We start from the raw sequence: 17,169 nt of genomic DNA on the forward strand, positions 1-17,169 counted from the left end.
AAGACCACTAAGGCCCTCCAGTCCGAGCCTGACCTCCCCCCACCACTCCCACTGACTGTGTCCCTCGGTCTCCAGATTTCTTGAACACCTCCAGAGACAGTGACACCACCACTTCCCTGAGCAGCCTGTGCCAGTGCCTGACTGCTCTTTTGGAGAAGACATGAGGATGTTATTCTGCTATCCTAGTTTCCTGGCAATGGCAGGTGCTGTGAGCTGGGGGAGGGGAGGGAGCAGCGTGCTGTGCTGGGGAGCATCTGCATGGTGCTGGGTGGGCGCTGTGGATGCAGACAGGTGGGGGGGTGCAGCTGACTCCTGGGAAATCTGTGTGAGAATCTCGTTTGCCAGAAAGAGAAACCTCTGTGCACTCTTTGGGTTGTGTAGTGTTAACTCACGCGGTTGACACTGAAAGGAATGCTAAAACAGTCCTTAAAAATAATTGCATGTAATGATCCCTTTCCCTGTTTTCCTGCCTTACCAACGATCTATTTGCCCTTTTCAGTTCAGGCACAGCGTGGGGCGAGCTGAGCCTTCCCTACAGAAGGCAGCTCCTGCTCCCAGCCCCGCTGCCCCGCTCGGGGCCGTGGGACCGGGGGGAGTCCAGGAAACCCGGCCGGGGAGAAGAGGAAACCGACGTGTGAGCTGCGGGTGGCTGTGCGTCATGCCAGGCCTTTGGCTCTTGTTTCCTTCTCCTGAACTCGTGCAGTGTGCGCCGTTCTGTGCAGGAGATGCCATGGGGTAGGCTCCCTCCCTGCTGCAGACAGGTGGTGACCGGTAAGCCTTGATTTCATCTCTTAATTAGAGTGTCTCCATGCAAACCTCCACGATCGTCTTTAAAATGCTGCTGATCATTAAGAACTGTGCTCTGCTTGCAATACATTTTTGTGGCACTAATGCTGCCTTATTGGAGAGGTGAAAAGCAAGCTTTAACAGTTCCCCTCTAGTCTTGAGATGTTAAGCACTGTCATGTTCTCTCTGCTTTAGCTTTGAATGTTTATATTTAGATGTTTACATTATTGCCGGGGATCTGATTTCTCCTTCCTCCTGCTCCCCTCGCACCCCCTTTAGGCAGTCCCCCAGTGCATGGGGTTTGAAATGCTGTTAATACCTCTCGCTTTGCTGTTTATGATGCTGGGCAGTGGTGCATTCCGATTATCACAGCACGGGTAAAATAATACCCACTTCTTCACTTACATCCTATTACTGCACCTTGGAGAGCCCTGTCACTTAGATTGCTCAGGGGAATGTCAATGACATACAGCCCTTTGATTTCAAATACAAACTGGTGTGCAGCGATCTGAAAGGTACCCTAATTTCTTTGGAAATGGCCAGAGTGTGCCAGTGTTCTTTAATTGCCATGCTTTATTAGGCCATGATTTTTTTTTTTTTTTCATCTAGCTTCTATTCCCCAAACCGATGGAATGATGGTGATTTATTTTGGACATCTGTTAACTTCTGAGCTGTCTGGGGAATGAAGCGAGGGAGCTGCGTTGCTGGTGGGAATATCTGGGGCTTGGAACTCGATGATCCTCGAGGTCCCTTCCAATCCAAGCTGTTCTATGATTCTGTGATTGTAGAACTGCGGTCTCCCCACAACAGAGGAATGTGAGAGCCGCCCAGCTTTACTGCAGCCCCTCTCGCTTGTGTGGTTTTTGCATGCAAATTTCAGTGTATGTGAACCCAGACACGTTGTGATTAACTGCCCTTACTATATGTATTTATCTTGCTTAAGACCACCTCAAGTGTTTCCCAGAAGAGCAAGAACTATCAGCTCCATTGCTCTGCTGTGCTCAGCAGGAGCAGCAGCAGCAGTGGCGGCTGGCTGGGTTCCCCACCCACCACCACGGTGATGCTTCTGTTCTCAGCTCCGCACTCTCAGTTCTCCTCCCTGCCACCCCCAGCTGCCGCCGGAGCTGACGGTGCTGCATGCTTTCCTCGCAGCTGAAGCAAACCCCGCTGCATTTCTGCTTCCTCCTGCAGGACAGATTTACTCACCGTGGTGACCCTGTGGTTGCCACATGTTAGTTATGTTAAAGGCACAGCTCCTAATCTAATGGAACAGAAACTCACCAGACGTATATAAACGTTCTATTCTTCTTCTAGTTTCAAGACCACGTCCTGTTCTCCCCCTCGCTGGTTCCATGAGCGAGGTCGGCCCATTGGAAAGGCACTCTCATGCAGCGTGTCAGGGGGGGCTGCTCAAATACACCCATCCTGTTTGGGTTTCAGCAGTTGCAATGAGCGGGAGCTCAAAGGGGTGTTCCTGTTTGAAGAAGGAGAGGTATTTGTGCATGGAGTAACAGCCGGTGGCTGGGGCTCCTGGCTCCTGGCAGTGCTGCAGAAGGAACACTGCGAGTCAGCAGCGTGCCCCTGGGGGCAGGTGGCTGATCTGTGCGCCCAAAGGTGCTCTCAAGTGCTGGTGTATGGTGCCATTAAACCCAGCCAGAGGTGCAGACATCTGCTCCGAAGCTGAAGAAAGAACTATAACTTAGGGGAGTAGGGGTTTTTGAGGGAAAAAAAAATAGTATTGCAGACAATTTGTAAGTGCATTAAATGTTAATCCTCGTAAAGAGGTTAAGCAGCAGCAAATGTGGACTTATTTCAGGCTCAAAACAAGGAGGCTGGTGTATCAGAGTAACAGGGGACTTGAAGAAGTCTGCTCTGCTTTGGGGTTTGCAGATTTGTCATTGCATAGCAGGGAGCTGAAGAGGCCAGAGGCAGGAAGGGGATTCTTGCAGCGCTGCGATGGAAGGATCCCTGGTGCCAGGCTCTTGGCACGGCTGTGGCGCTGGGAAGGGGCTGGTGGTGCTGATCCCTCTGCTGCTGTCACTCCTATGGCCAACACACTCAGATCATGTTGTATTTGGGCTTTGGCTTCATGTTGAGTCAGAGATGACAGAAGCAGATCCACTTCATGAGTCATCTGCTTAATCCCTCTCCAGACAGAGGGCTCTTCCTTTTGTTATTAGTCAGTGTGTCAGCGCGCTGCCTTGCTGTTAGATGTGCTGGTTGTTGTTTTCTTGCCTCCTAAATGAGGTCATTTTTTCTGTGCTTTTGACTCTGGGGCAGTGACATTTCCAGCCGCGGTGAGGATTTCTACCTCTGCAGGTTATCCGGGTCCATGCCACGCTCCAGCAGACTGCTTCCCTCTGGAAGTTCTCCTTCCCTCTGGAGAGCAGATGTCCCACGAAGGAGCCGATCGGATCCATTGGGGCTGGTAAGAAACGTCCACGAGCTTTGCAATACGCTGGGCTGCGCCTTACAAATAGTGCACGGTCTGTTGCTTTGTAGCGGGGCAATGATAAGTCAAAGGGAGACCGGTATCTGGCGGTCAGTAGGGGTGTGACCCGGGGAAGCTGTCCCAGTAGCTGCGAGAGCTGTGTGAAATTTCTGTCCTGAAATCCCATACCCTGTGAGATGCTCCGGGCTTTGCTGCCAGCCTGAAACCTGAGTTCGGCCTGTGGAGGTCTATGAAACTTTCAGGAGAAGCACAGCCAGTTTTAGTTTCAGCCGAGTCTTGCTGTGTTACCACAGGTTCGGTTAAGTGCTGAATATGAGGAAATGAACTCCTTTCCTTCCATGCAAATGTTAATTTAGTTCGCTTTGTTTAGCTGCGATGGCAACACAGTTTTTGGAAGTATTTTGTGTGTGTGACTCATCAATATCTGAGTGATGTTTCTATTGTGCTCATATGCCAATGGTCCTAAAAAGCATCAGCAATTCATCTGTTCCAGCTGGGACGAGAAAGACTGACAAACTGCAGTGCCGCATCAAAAAGTGACGAGAAATGGAATCCTAGGGTATGTTTATTGCATTTTCATGACTGCAGTAGCGAGGGACTGATTCCCTAGCACACAGCAGCTCTTGGGATTGCCGCTGTGGGCTGTGGGGCGGCAGCGTGCTGCTCCGAGGGCTGCGCTGCGGGCCCGGCCTGCGGCTGAGGGCTGCGTCCTGCTGTGGGGGCTGGCAGCCCTCGCTGCAGCTGCCAGGTGCATGTGTAGTGACATCGGCTGCTTTAGCAATAGGGCCCAGTATATCGGCTTAAGGATCAATATATTAGTTTAGCAAAAGGGATCGATGAGTGCTGGTTCTAAAACTCCCTGCTTTAGCTTTGCTTGATGTGTGAACAGCCTTGCTTTCCTCAACGATCCTGCTTCGCAGGAGAACTGGAGTCACAATAGATGACTTTTATCTTTGCATCCACCAGGTGCAAGGACTTTTTCCTTGGATATCACGTATGTTGTTTAGGGTTATAGTGCACTAAGACAGAAAGTTGCTCATTACGGCCTAACAAGCAATGGAAATCTGCCAAATTGGGGAAAACAACCAAAGGTCAGCCAAAAGTCACTGTGATGAAGCTGATGATGGAAAAATGAGGAGGAAGTAAGTGGCCTACAACCACCAGAGGCCCCTACAACACATGCCCAGAAGAATGTTAACATATATTAATGAGTTATTGGAAAAGGTACCAATGTATTGCATATGTCTGTCTTAACTGTTTAACTGTAAAACTTGAACTCTGAGGGCATGCATTTGGTTTGTCAAGTGGCATGGTAAGTATCGTGAGGAATAAAGGAATGTTGGCTTTCGAACACCACACTGGGGTCAGAGGGTTCTCTTCCCAGATTTTGGATGACAGTAGCACTGAGTGCTACAAGCTGAGGCAATGAGTGAGGAGCACCTCGGGATGGAGGCTCTGTGTTCCAGCTGCAGTGTGGAAATATTATTTCTCCATCTGCCTGCCCTTGGTTTCTCTAGGAGGTGTCTACAACCAATGAAACATAAGAAGGGTCCCAAAAAGCAAACTTGAGTTGAGTAAGACTTGTTTTTGCAGGTTCTGTATCTGTATCTCCTCCAGAGACTGAAGCAGAGCTGTTCAATGCAAATTCCTGCTCTGGATTCTTTTTGGCTAAAGCTCATTGTTGTGAATCAAGCTTTTTCCACCACTACACAGAGTGCCCTGCCCACCAGGGGTTGGGATGCTATTGCAATTTTCACCATTTGTTTTCAACACAGTCACTTTGGGGAGCAGCGGTGCCCTGCCTGGTGTCCCACACTGGTGCCTGTGCTGCCCAGCACCCGCTGCAGCTGAGCTGAGCCGCCTGCAATTGGCCAAGAAGGAATGGAGCAGTAAGAATGCTCTGCCCCGTGCCTTTCCCAGGTGGGTGTGCCCTAGCTGGCATCTCATCATCAGGTCATCCCACTGACAGGGAAGGAGATTGAGACAGAAAGGTTTTTAAGGTCAGCACCATCTATTCAAAGCAAGACTCGAAGGCCTGACCTTTTTGAAATGGTAAGCGTTGTCAGTGCTCCCATTGGGATTTTTCCCCAGGTGACTGCTTAAATGTCACTAGTGGTAAACCGGGGGACCGGAACCACCGTGAACTCCTTTGTTTCCTTCATGAGACATCCCTGAGAGCTTCTAATGAGGTTATATATTTTCCTAAAGTTGAAAACATACTGGAGAGAGGGAATATAAATGCATTTTTCCTATCGTATCCATTTTGTGTAAACAAAGTTTGCGATGTTGTCTGTCTTCAGCAATGCAAAAGAGACATCTTGTACGGCTGCAATTAACACTCCAGCAATAACTCAGTGGCATACATTCCTTGTGTTTATTGATTAGTGAACAAGCCCCCTGGGGTTTACATTGCTTCCAACACATTTGGTTCCAGCTGAATACCTGCAGCGTGCATTGATCTAAGCGTGCGATTTCCCCTAAATATCAGCCTTCCTCTCCTGCTGCATCGCGGCTGCACGCGCTCGTGTAGCTGTGCAAAACCAAGTGGCTGAAAATGAAAAATCACCATGTGAAAAATGAAAGGGCACCTGTTCCAGTCTCTGCTGGCATCCATGAGCCCTCTGTCATGTCGAGGTTACACCTGCATAATTCACTTCTCCGCAATAGAGCGACTCCTGATTTCTACTTATGTGTGAGGGGAAGCTCAGGTCCCTCGGGGGCGATGGCAGCTCACAGCTTCAAAGCATCAGGTCCAGAAAAGGACCTGATAGCAAAGTTCAAAGCCAATGGATGCTCACGTCTTTGCAGCTTTTGTTTTCTTTGTGAATGTACCTACAGATCACTGCACAGGCATTTCCAGTATAGGTGTGGCTGCAGTCATTACTGCTTATTCTTTTGAAGGAACACACACTTACAGTGGAGCAGGATGTGGTAGCTGATGAACGTGTCTGAATGGACATGCAGTGACCAGCTGATGATGGAAGGTGACAAGCAGCAGGAGGAGATGCTCAGCAGGATGAGGGCTTCAGCTGTGCCGGGTGGGACCCAGGGAGGTGCACCCTGCTGCGGCTGTGCACATGGCAGGGAGCATCTGGGTGGGGATGGGGGCAAGGAAGATGGCTGCCGAGGAGGAGGAAGGGAGCAGGAAGAGGGTGCTAGAGCTGTGGGAGTAATGAGCTGCCTCTGTCAGCTCCTCAGCTTCAGCTATTTAAAAGTTGATACTGGAGTATTAAATGGTGTGTGGCAAGGAGATGCGGATGAGTTTTCAAGCCAGAGTTATGGTGCAGGCTAATTCTGCAGTTCTATTCATAGCTGCATGGTAGAAGAGCATAGGCTGCATGTGGAGGAGTGAGAAGAAGCTGATAAGCAAATTAGCGAGCATTAATGCATCCATGGTGGGGGAATGTCTTCTTACAGCTGCACGTTGTGCTGGTCCTAACCAAGGATAAAGCACTGGGCACAGTGCTGCCTTTGCTTTTACCTGCCAGGACCTCGCCCAAACCTTGCTAGGAAGGGTCGCGCTGTGAGGACTCCTGAATGCAGGCTGCGTGGGTCCCAGCAGCTCCAGGGCCCTTCCCTCAGGGCTCTGGTGCCTGTGCTCTGCTTGCTGTTGCCCAGCAGGGATGAGCCACTCACCTAGCAAGCTCTCTCCCAACCCTGCTTTGCTGCAGTTTGAACAGAGCCCTTCTCTCTGTACTCCTGGAAGCACGGTGTCTCCATGACTGTTTTCTGCAAAGGCCTGGAGAAGTGTCTCTTCCTAAAGTTCCATTTCTCTTTGCCTTGTGCCAGCGTTTAACCAATCTCTCGTAGCGGCAGTAGTGAAGAAGGCCGTGGCAGGTCTGCGGGTGCCAGTCTGAGCCTGTGTCCCAGTTGGTAAAAGACAGGGCTGGGATGTGTGTAGCAAGAGGCTTGGGTGCAGAGAGCAAGGAGGGCTTCACCCCGAGCCCAGCCAGACCTGCTCACCCTGAGCAGTCCCAGCTGTTGCTTTGGATTGCAGACAAAGAGGCTGCCTCCAAGGTTCATTAGGCTCTCGCCTATTAAGGGCTTTAAAAACTCGGGTCAGGACCTTGAAACAGATCTGCAGTCTGCGAGGGAGTAGAGATGTGTGGTATCCACACACTGAGGGCAGCGGTTCTGGGTCAGCTCTGCGTGGATGGGTGCGTGCAGCACGGCAGCTGGAACTGACCGGGCACACCGGCTGCTGCCAGCCCAGGGCAGGAGTAGGAGAGGGAGCAAAGTGCCCTCAGCCCTGCTTACAGTGGTGCAGACACACGTTGGAGGCTGCTCTGACACTGCCCACACTGTGCTTTGTCAGCTGCATTTCCGGGGCTGTCAAGGCAGAGTCGCTGCAATTACAGAAGTGTTTTATTTTCTTGTAGGAAGGATGCACACATTTATTTTCATTCAGGCCATGCTGTCCCTGGAAAGTTGCTGCTAAGAACCAAGACAGTTGCTGACATCCAAATGCTGCCTTTCTGCTCTTACGTTTCCTTATATATTCCCATAGGCCACGTGAATGGCAAACTCTGCTCTGCAAAGCCTTGGAAATGAAGCCCACCTGAAACCAATCCCGGCTTTGGCCAGAGGGTTTCAAGGTGATGTATCAGAAAGATGTACCTGTGTCCGACAGCGTCCTTTGCTTCCCTGCTATTCTGAAGGAATATCTAGCGGGAAGAATACCAGCTCAGCACTGATGGCTCCTGGTGATCCCACAAGGAGGGCTGCCTGCTCTCTGGCGCAGCAGAGGCCCCAGCAAGCGGATGGTTTGCTGCTGTTCCTGCAGAACCCGCTGCAGCTCTGAGCAGGCCCCAGGCACCGCCCGCCGCCGTCCGCTCCCGCAGCAGCGCAGCCGCTCCCGTCCCAGTAAGAGCAGGATTTCCATCGGCGCTCTCATGTCTGGATGGAAACTGGGGCTGCAGCTCATACATATACAGACTGAGCTGCTGGACCAGTAATTCTTCTGTCTCTTTTTTTCTACTTGTAAGACGTGGCTCTGTATTGAATCTCTGAAATTTGAAGGTCCAGGCCCCAGAAGCAGGGTGATGATCTGGAATGTGCTGCGTCCCTCTTGGGTGCGTGGCTCTCCCCTCACTGCAGAAGAGGAAGGGGCTCCGTCCTTCGGGGGGAAATTCCAGTTTGGGGTAATGCAAATGGGAACACCATGTGTGTCCTTTTTCATTCAAATTACATACAAAAAAATTGTGATACGAGCCATGAGCAAAGGCAGAACAGAGCCTAGAGTCTTTAATCTTTAAAATCTATTTTACATGATTAAAAGGATCCTGCCTGGAGAAAAGCAAGACTGGCTATTTATATCTCCATTCTTCTCCCCCTTCTTTTTCCTCAGAAAATACTGTGCAGTCTTTCACATCTGAAAGACCACGGCTGGCTGCCATTAATTTTAATGCTAAATCCTCATCAGCATTTCAAAACATTATGAAAATGTCGAAGAAACTGTCTTCTAGTAGCTTGAAAATATCGCAGGCAGCAACCTAAATAATACTGTAAGTGCCCTGGTAAGTACAAGAGCACATGCTGGAGAGGAAAAGAGAAAAAGAAAAGGCTTTAGACCACCACGCAAACATCACTTCTACAAAGCAGGCGTAAATGGATTGCAGGATTTCATGGATGCTGAGAGTTTGAATTACTGACTGAGCTGCACCTCTCTTAGAGAGAACGTGGCTTTTTTTTTTTTTTTAGGGAATGCATCAAACATTGAATGCTGCTGTTTGCTGTGCAATCCGCTCTGTGGACAAGTGCATAAATAACCTTACATGTAGGGTCCTGTTTTGGCCAGCAAATGCAATTAAAGGAATGGAATATGTCAGAGACTATAATATTAGTGCTCTATTCTGCTGCATTTGCAAAGATGATGGATGCCAATTAAATTGAAATCAATGGCCACAGGCTAAGCAAATGATGACTCTGATCAAAGTATTCCTCCTTAGCAAAGCAGTAAATCGGTTCCTAAACTGAAATACATATTCTTCACGGTTCTGCTTAAAATTAAGCATGTGCTTAAGAAACTTCCTCTTTAGGGAAGAGTTGGAAAACGCGTTTTGGGGTTTGGTTTTTAATTGGGAGTATCCATGCTTACCATGGTTCTATGTGGACGGCATTGCCAGGGGCAGTGACACAGACAACAAATTTCACTGGGGTTTCAGGACACGCTCTTGCTGTCTCATGCTCGCTTGTATTTATAGCACTCCAGCAGGATGGGGAACTGCACCAGGATTTCAGAATCGCGTGCTATTTCTGCTTTCTTTGATGATGAGGCTTTTCCTGAAGTTTGCCCTTCAGTGGCACAGAGTACAGGGCAGTGCTCCTCCTCTCGTCCCTTGCCTGTACGTGGGGTGCTGCTGCGTGGGGTGACTCCCACACGGTCAGCTTTGCAGCGGGGATTTCCTTCACCTTGAGAAACAGTTTCTGAGTCACGCCGAGCCTTCCCGCTTTTCTAACAATACAAGTGATTTGGTTTTTTATATCTTTTCTTACCCTTTCCTTTCTGAGAGAGGTCTGGAAACCTATAGCGCCACTTTATTAAGAATTCTAAAATAATTTTTAAAATGATGAAATTCTCCAAGGGGGAGAGAGCTTACTGTTTTTCCCAGCAGTAAGTGGGACAAGCACTATCTCCAAGCAAATGCCATTAAAAACCTTGGCTTTGCTGGGAAATCTCAGGCTTTGTGGGGAAAACGAACCGTCAAAGGCAGAGACGGGAAACTTTCAGCTCCTGTGCTGCTTCTTCTCTTTTTGATTAAATACCAGGTTGAAGTATCATCAACAGTGTGGATTCTGAAGAATATATGAGAATGCACTTGAGGTTAGAAAGCTTGTCTTTTATTCAGGCATTTTTTTTAAAGAAAAAAGCCACTAGACTGTTCTTGAAATGAATCACTGAGAGGGTTAGATGCAGGCTGGAGGTGCACGCTACGTTTTCATCGCCAGCTCCTCACAGCCCAGGTATGCTGTCAAGCCTCACCTCGGAGAAGCACTTCTCTTCCTGCATAGCTCTCCGTGGTGGCATCATTAATGTTGATGGCTATAATTGACTACAAAGAGCAGACCTTTAGTCCCCACCTGATCTTTCAGAGTGTTTATACACTGCTAGCCTGACCACGCAGCAGACTAATGAGCATTATGCTTGACAAATATTGTCATGCCTAAACAGCAGATAGCGCTTCTGCAAAGACAAGCAGCAAGCCTGGGGGCACATCACGCTCAAATAGGAAAGTTAGGATCCAATATTCTCTTCCACTCCTGGGCCTGATCCAGATCCCCAGTGCCAGCGAAGGCTTTCCGCTGTGAGCTCTGCATCTCGAAGAAGAAGCCCTTAAGCACGCAGCACAACTAAATAGCAGAAAGGCATTGTGCTGTGGAATAGTGTAATGATGAATCCCTCCATAATACCAGGCGGTGTAAACTGATTTCCTTTTTCCTGCAGGAATAATGTGCTTGCTGTACCCATCACTGCCCCCCCAGCCCTCAAAATGCATTCAGAGGTGAGTAGCACAGCAGCAGATCTATGCCCTTATAGGATGGCTATGATACACAATGTTGGCTATCAGCAAGGTCCTAGGGAAGAACTACAGCAGATGTGTGCTGCTCTGCCTCCTCTGCAGGGAGGCTCTGAGCTGCCAGGGCAGTGTTTTATGTAACTATCACCTAGCTGCTTTCACCTGTGTGCCGTTAAACTGTTAATATATCAGGGGAAACTGCTCCAGGAGAGTGCACCAGGGCTGCCTAAATGAGGTAGTGGTGTTATCCTCAGGAAAAATATTATTATTGTTGTTAAATGTTCCCACCAGATAGTTGGACAGCTTGCATTACAACGGTAAAGCTAACATTTCATTATAGGAAGATATATATTCATAATGGATTGCAATTTACCAAAATACACAGAGGGCCCCAGATTTGTCAGTGTGCATTTGCTCGGCAAGAAATACATCTCACTAAAAAACAGATGTCAAAATTAACAGTAGAGCTTCTGCAGCACAGGGAAGAAAGCTGACATTTCAGAACTGGCAGTCCAGCTGTGCTAACGGCATCAGGGAGTCTTTGTGTTATTAAGTACCAGCTTTAGCGGCGGAATTGCATTAGGAGTTTCTTTAAATTATAAGTGGTGGGAAATCACCGTACTGTGTTGGGGACAACAATTGCAATCAGGTGAGATCCTGGGTCCCTCTCCGCCCTCCACTATTCTTCTCTTTTTATTCATTTGCCGTTCTCCTCCGTGGCAGAATTTCAATCGGTTGTAAGAGCAGCTCTGGCTCTGAGGAAATAGCAGGGGATCAGCGGCAGGTCATGTTTTGCAGAGGGGTGCGGGAGACAGGGCTCTGAAAGCTCCTGCAAACATCTGAGTAACCATTCCACATCACAACGTATTGGTGAATACCTGCCTGGATTCTGGTGTGCGTTGTCTTCCTGCTAATTTCACCACAGGGTGTGGAAACGGGAGGGACCCACTGGGGACAGCCCATGGGAGTTGGCCATGGGGCTGCTACTGCAGGCCCACGGAGACCCAGGATCCTGAACTTGAGAGAATCTCTGCTCCGCTTTGCACGTGACTGCTCGAGCAGCGTGCACAAAGTGTCCTTTGAGAAGCAGCTGCGTGTTATCTTCCTCTGAAAGATAAGTAATTGTGAGAATGTTATAGTGATTTCTTAAAAAAAAAAAAAAAAAAAACGGTCTAAACAGCAATTGCTTTTTAGTGCAGGAGATATTTAAACATCAGTGCCTTGAATGGATGAAAAAGCGCTGCACTGATAATGCAGTTGTGGAGCTCACGATTTGCACTCGTGACGAAAGGCTGGAGGGGTTTCTGATGGGGACCCCGTGCTGCACCCGTGGCTCTGAGGTGGTGTTCACAGCACAAAGAGGTCTGTGCTGGTTAAAAAAACAAACAAAGCAAAACAAACAAATCTGCTTGTTGCTGGGGGCAGCTGGGATCACTGCTGGGTTGGTTCTAGTGACGTGTGTTTGCTGCGTGAAGGTGTGCAGGGGCAGCTGGCCATGCTGGGGTGCCCCGCAGGAGAGCCCCGCTTCTCGGGGATACTCTGCATCTTCTGTGCATTCATGTTGACTGCATTATTTCTACGCTGACTGAAGGATTTTTAATGTCACGCTGCTGTCAGATTTGCATTTCTTCCGCAAATTGTTTTTTTTTTAACTAGCCCAAGTGAAAAATAGATTTCTTCCAGCTGGGCAGGAAATCACTAGGAGCCGGTGTCCCAGCCAACAGGCAATGCTGGCGGGACCTTGGATCACAGAAGAAGCTGCATCTGACCAGCCGGCCCCTTTTGGCTCTTCCCTTCATTCCTTTCAGCAGGGGGACACAGGCAGCGGTGCATTGTGCCTCCCAGCTGCGCTCTGAGCGTCCTTCGTTCCACCTCCGCTCCAAGTCTGCTCTCCTCCCGTGCCCTCGCTGCTGTCACTGGGCTGCTGCCTCCGTGCTGGGGTCTCAGCCGCTGAATCTTCGCCTTCGAGCAAGTACTGACAGCCCCCTCGTGTTAAGTTTTGTAAACACTAATTTGTGACATCTCCTGTGGCTGAAATCAAAGCGCTCAAGTAAAAGTAATAATACCACCGCTAAAGTGAATGTTACAGAAGAAAACATCTGTCAGCAGATGCTGAATGGAGACGACACCGAGCGCGTTCCGGGAGAAGTTCCTATCGAGGAGGTGCTGGGGAAGCAATGCTGTCTTCCCGGCCCGGAGCTGTCGGCCCCATCACCTGCCTGGCCAAGGCAAGAGGGGAGGTTATCACTTCGCTCCTTCTGTTTTGCAATTGCCCAGGTGCACGCAAAAGGAGGGGAATGGCCTGGCTCCTGCAGGTGCTCCTTTGGGCTGCAGCTGTGCGTCCTGCTGCCACATCTGATCACAGGGCCCAGAGCCTGTGCTCACTGCTGTACGGTCACACGTTTCCTCCAGTCCCTTAAAGCACGCAGTTGAACAGCCAGGACAAGCAATTTTCTTTTATTATGATTGGAATATACTGCCCTTTCCTATTTGTGTCTACATTTATCCAGCTTTCTTTGTCGTCCCTTCATATTTGCATTGGTTGAATCAAAAGCATCATTCCTCCTTTTCCTTTGCCAGTGCCCTCAACTCTCTTGTTGTACTATGGGAACTTTTCATGTCTGGCAAGAATGGAAACAGTAGAAACCCACAGGTGTTAATTTTCAAAGAAATATCCGTAAGCATTTGTAGTCTAACCATAATACAAGGTCCTGAGCAGGTAGCTGAGCTGGTTGTACCATCTGCTGTGTCTAAGCACGTTGAAGGATAAAGCAAGCCTCTGACAACATACGAGAAGCCCAAGCAAACTGGGAAAGCAGATAGTATTGCCAGCAAGAGAAACATCGGGTTGTGTAAATTCCCAGTCCCATGGGATTGGTAGGCAGCAGGAGAAATGCCTGAAGTGATGTGAGCGTGTGAGCTGCAGGCTGGGGGATGAGACTGAAGCCAGCAAGGCCCACTCTAGAAACCTTGCGTGTATTTAGGCAGAGACAATGCTTGCAGAAAGCTGGAACTATGGCTTTCCAAATCACTGCTTTTATTCCCCTTCGTTTAGCTCCTTTCAAGGTGGGATCAGTTGGAGAAACAAGAGTTGTGCGTGATGCCAGGCTGTTGCAATCTGCCTCGCCAAGTCAAATAGACAGTCCTCTTATTGGGAGCTTGTCTGGAGCAGGTGATTGCCAAAATGATGTGAGTTGTCCTTCACTCCTTCTCCATGAAAATGTCCTGTGCAGTCTGCTGGTGACAAGTCTGGAGTGCTTGGCACTGGGTATTGCAGCATGGAAACCCACTGGGTGGGCAGTGGTCTCATACCAAAGTTTTCTGTCTCTCTGCATGCATTTGGCTGAATTCATACAATCTAGTGGTACAAAGCACAGAGCTGAAAGGAGAGAATAGAGAATAAATAGGAAAAGTTGTGATGTCCCTGGGAAACTCACCCGGAGCTGTGGCTGGAAGCGGAGACAGGAGTACAAGAATACTTGAGCAGTGCAGGAGATTTTGCTTTGCGTGAAGTGTGACTGCACTCAGACCTCCCAGAGATACCAGTGGGTGATAAAAGATTGCACAGAGGAACATGGCAAGGGAACACGGCAAGGGAACACGCTTCGATCCCAGGAGCCTACTTCTCTTCCTTTCCCCAGCTTGCTCAGCGTGTGCTGCAAGAGCCCAGCTGCCTGCTGCCCTGCTCAGCCCATGCCTGCTGCTGGCGGAGGCGGCTGCTGTGGTGCTGGTGGAAAAATGCCAGCTCACCAGCTGGGGCCCTGACCCGTGCTTGGCTTCGGCAAAGCAACATGAAGGTCAGGCTCCGTGGAGCACAGGGATGGGCACAGCTGTCCTGGTGGCATGGCAGTTCCACCAGCGGGGATCAGGAACTTGCCCACGTCAGCACAGCTGCACTAATTGCCGGTGGCAGGAGGGGTTGGCGTCGCGGAGCTGCTCGCACATCCGGGGGTTGAGGTCTGCTTTGGACTGAAAAATGCACTTTTGGATCTCTTTGTTCCTTCTATGATTAGGAGAAATTGGAGAATTCCTACTAAGTCAGAGCGCTTCTACCATGGAAATATTTAGTACCAGCTCTGGCATATTTCTGTTGGCTCCCCGATTAGACAAAGTGCCAAGCTGTCCTTCGCGGCCTTAATTATCGCAGCTTCAGGCCAGAGCTGCCTGCTTACTGCATAATCCCATGGCCTAGAGTGAACCCTGGAAATGCTTAATTAAATGACATTCCACAACAGATTAAGGAGTCAGAAGCCCAAGATAAAGGAAAAGGGAGACGGTGGCTGTAGGAGTAGCAGGTGCTCTTCCCTTTCAGGCTAACATTCCCAGCTTTGATTATTTCACCTTGAGCACATTGGAAATAACAGCACGAGTTGATAGGTGCCGCACTTCTACACTTGGCTTCCCATATGTTCTGTGCAAAGTGGCTGGGAGGTGTCTCATGTCAGGCAGCTCTGAAGCCAAGGGTGGGCACCAGCTCGGGCACCGACAAGCCCTTGTTTCTTTTTTCTTTGACATCAGCAAGAAAACCAAAGCCTCTTGGTGTAGCAAACTAGTGCGTGCTTACTTGGAACAGGGATGATCCAACTGCTCTATGGATTCCCCCGGGAGCCAAAGCCTACATCTAACCACAGCAGATCAGCAAACAAGTGCACATGTTGTAGGTACTGTTACACTACACTGATTAGGGCTCAAATCTTCAGCAAACCTCTTCGTAGCAAGAAAACGACAGCAAGTGGGGCATGTGCAGTGCTGTGAGCATATCTTGTTCAGGGGCCGATCCATAAAGGCTGCTACCACTAATATTGTGTTTTTATCATATTACTCTTCAATTACTTGCTCCAGCAGCTCTCTTGTCTTGGCTGAATGAGCGGGCTGTGCAGAAGCTGACCTGGAGTGATTTCCTCTCTGCAAAAAGAAGTGGATCATGGGGGGACGTTGTGATGCTCCTGGGGGTTGATTTGTGTGCTTTGTGTCTTCCTCCAGTCCTGTAATGCAATTTCAGCAATTAAACTATGGGAGGGGAATGACTTTAATGCTCACACTCGCACCAGGTAGACACGGGGAAATAAAATGCGGAGGGTGAGGGCGCTCCCGACCTAATCCCTAGTGCGCATTTTGCCCACATCACAAAGGGTACCACACGGTTCGACACAACTGGAAGATTTGGGTGAGTGGAGACAAGGCTTTTTTTTTTTTCATTTGATAGCAGAAGTAAGGCGGATTATTTCTAAACAACGTCAGCTAAGCTGTGCGAGGGAGTGTAGCGCATCATTTCCTTCTCTCTGCAGCGGAGAAGGCTGTTTTGCTGAGCGGGGCTATTCAGGTGGTTATTCAGAGCTGACAGTGCTAGGGCTGGGCAGGTGCCGGCGCTCTGCTCTGCAGGCACTGTGCTCCAGCTGCTGCCCCACAGCTGTGCCCAGCAGGGCACACACCAGCACCACACCAGCCCCAAGCCTCACCTCGGCTGGGCTTCATCTGCAGGTTGAGATGCTTCTGCAGAGAGCACTCATCTGCCTGAATGCTCCACGGCTTCGCTGAGCACAGTGCACTTATCGACATTAACATTTATCAGCTTCTATCACGGCTTTTCTTCTTGCAAATGCAAAGCAGAAGAGTTTAAAAGAAGCAAATGGTATCTTACAGCAAAAGCTTCTTTTTAGGTATTCCATGGAGGAATAACCTGTGGCAACACACGTGGCATTTTTATTTACCTGTAGATGTTTTGTGCCTGCAGCCAGCAAATCTGCACTAATTCCTATTCAGAGCTCTATGAGTGATACAAAACATCAGTGTAGAGTTGGTTTTTTTTTTTTGTATTTACTATTGTTCTTGCAAATAAATGGGAATGCCCATCTTGTTCCAGCACAAAGCCCGGTTCTGTGGGGCTGTGGCATCCTCTGCTTCCTGTGCCACATCTGAGCTGTCGGGCAGCATGCAGCCCCTCTTGCCCTCAGGCTGGGTACAGAACCCAAGCCAAACCCTGGGGGTATTGCCCAGATTAACCTGCACGATGCTTGTGTGTGTACAAAGCGGGACTGCCCTCAGCCCCAGCGCCGAGCTGTGCACGAGCAAAGCCCCGTCCTGCACACAGCACCATCGCAGACCCCATCTGAAGGCCTCCTTTGCAGCTGGAGCAATATAAAAGCCTTTGGATCGAGTCTTCCTCCCTGAAAGTGCTTCTTTGAAGTTTCGGGCCTTCACGTGTCCTCCAGACTTTCATTTAATGTAGTATTTTGTTTTGGTCGGTTTTTGTGAAATTTCAGGTATGATTTCAATAAGCCAGGGATGTACCAAAGCATAAAATATTTGCTCGAGTCTTAATCAATCCAAACTGCTCTTTTAAGAAGGAAGTGCAGAGGCTGCTAAAGCAGGCCAGACACTTACAGGGCAGCAGATGTTTCTCTTTATTGTCAG

The 17,169-nt window shown here is 49.3% G+C and overlaps 1 long non-coding RNA gene across 1 annotated transcript; it reads left to right on the top strand.

Moving 5' to 3' along the window:
• LOC110406637 lies at positions 486–8,943 on the top strand. The gene is made up of 3 exons (XR_002443537.1): positions 486–771; positions 3,106–3,214; positions 7,746–8,943. It is a non-coding gene; the product is annotated as an uncharacterized LOC110406637 (long non-coding RNA).

This window comes from Numida meleagris, chromosome 14, assembly GCF_002078875.1.
Source record: "Numida meleagris isolate 19003 breed g44 Domestic line chromosome 14, NumMel1.0, whole genome shotgun sequence".
Taxonomy (NCBI): Eukaryota; Metazoa; Chordata; class Aves; order Galliformes; family Numididae; genus Numida; species Numida meleagris.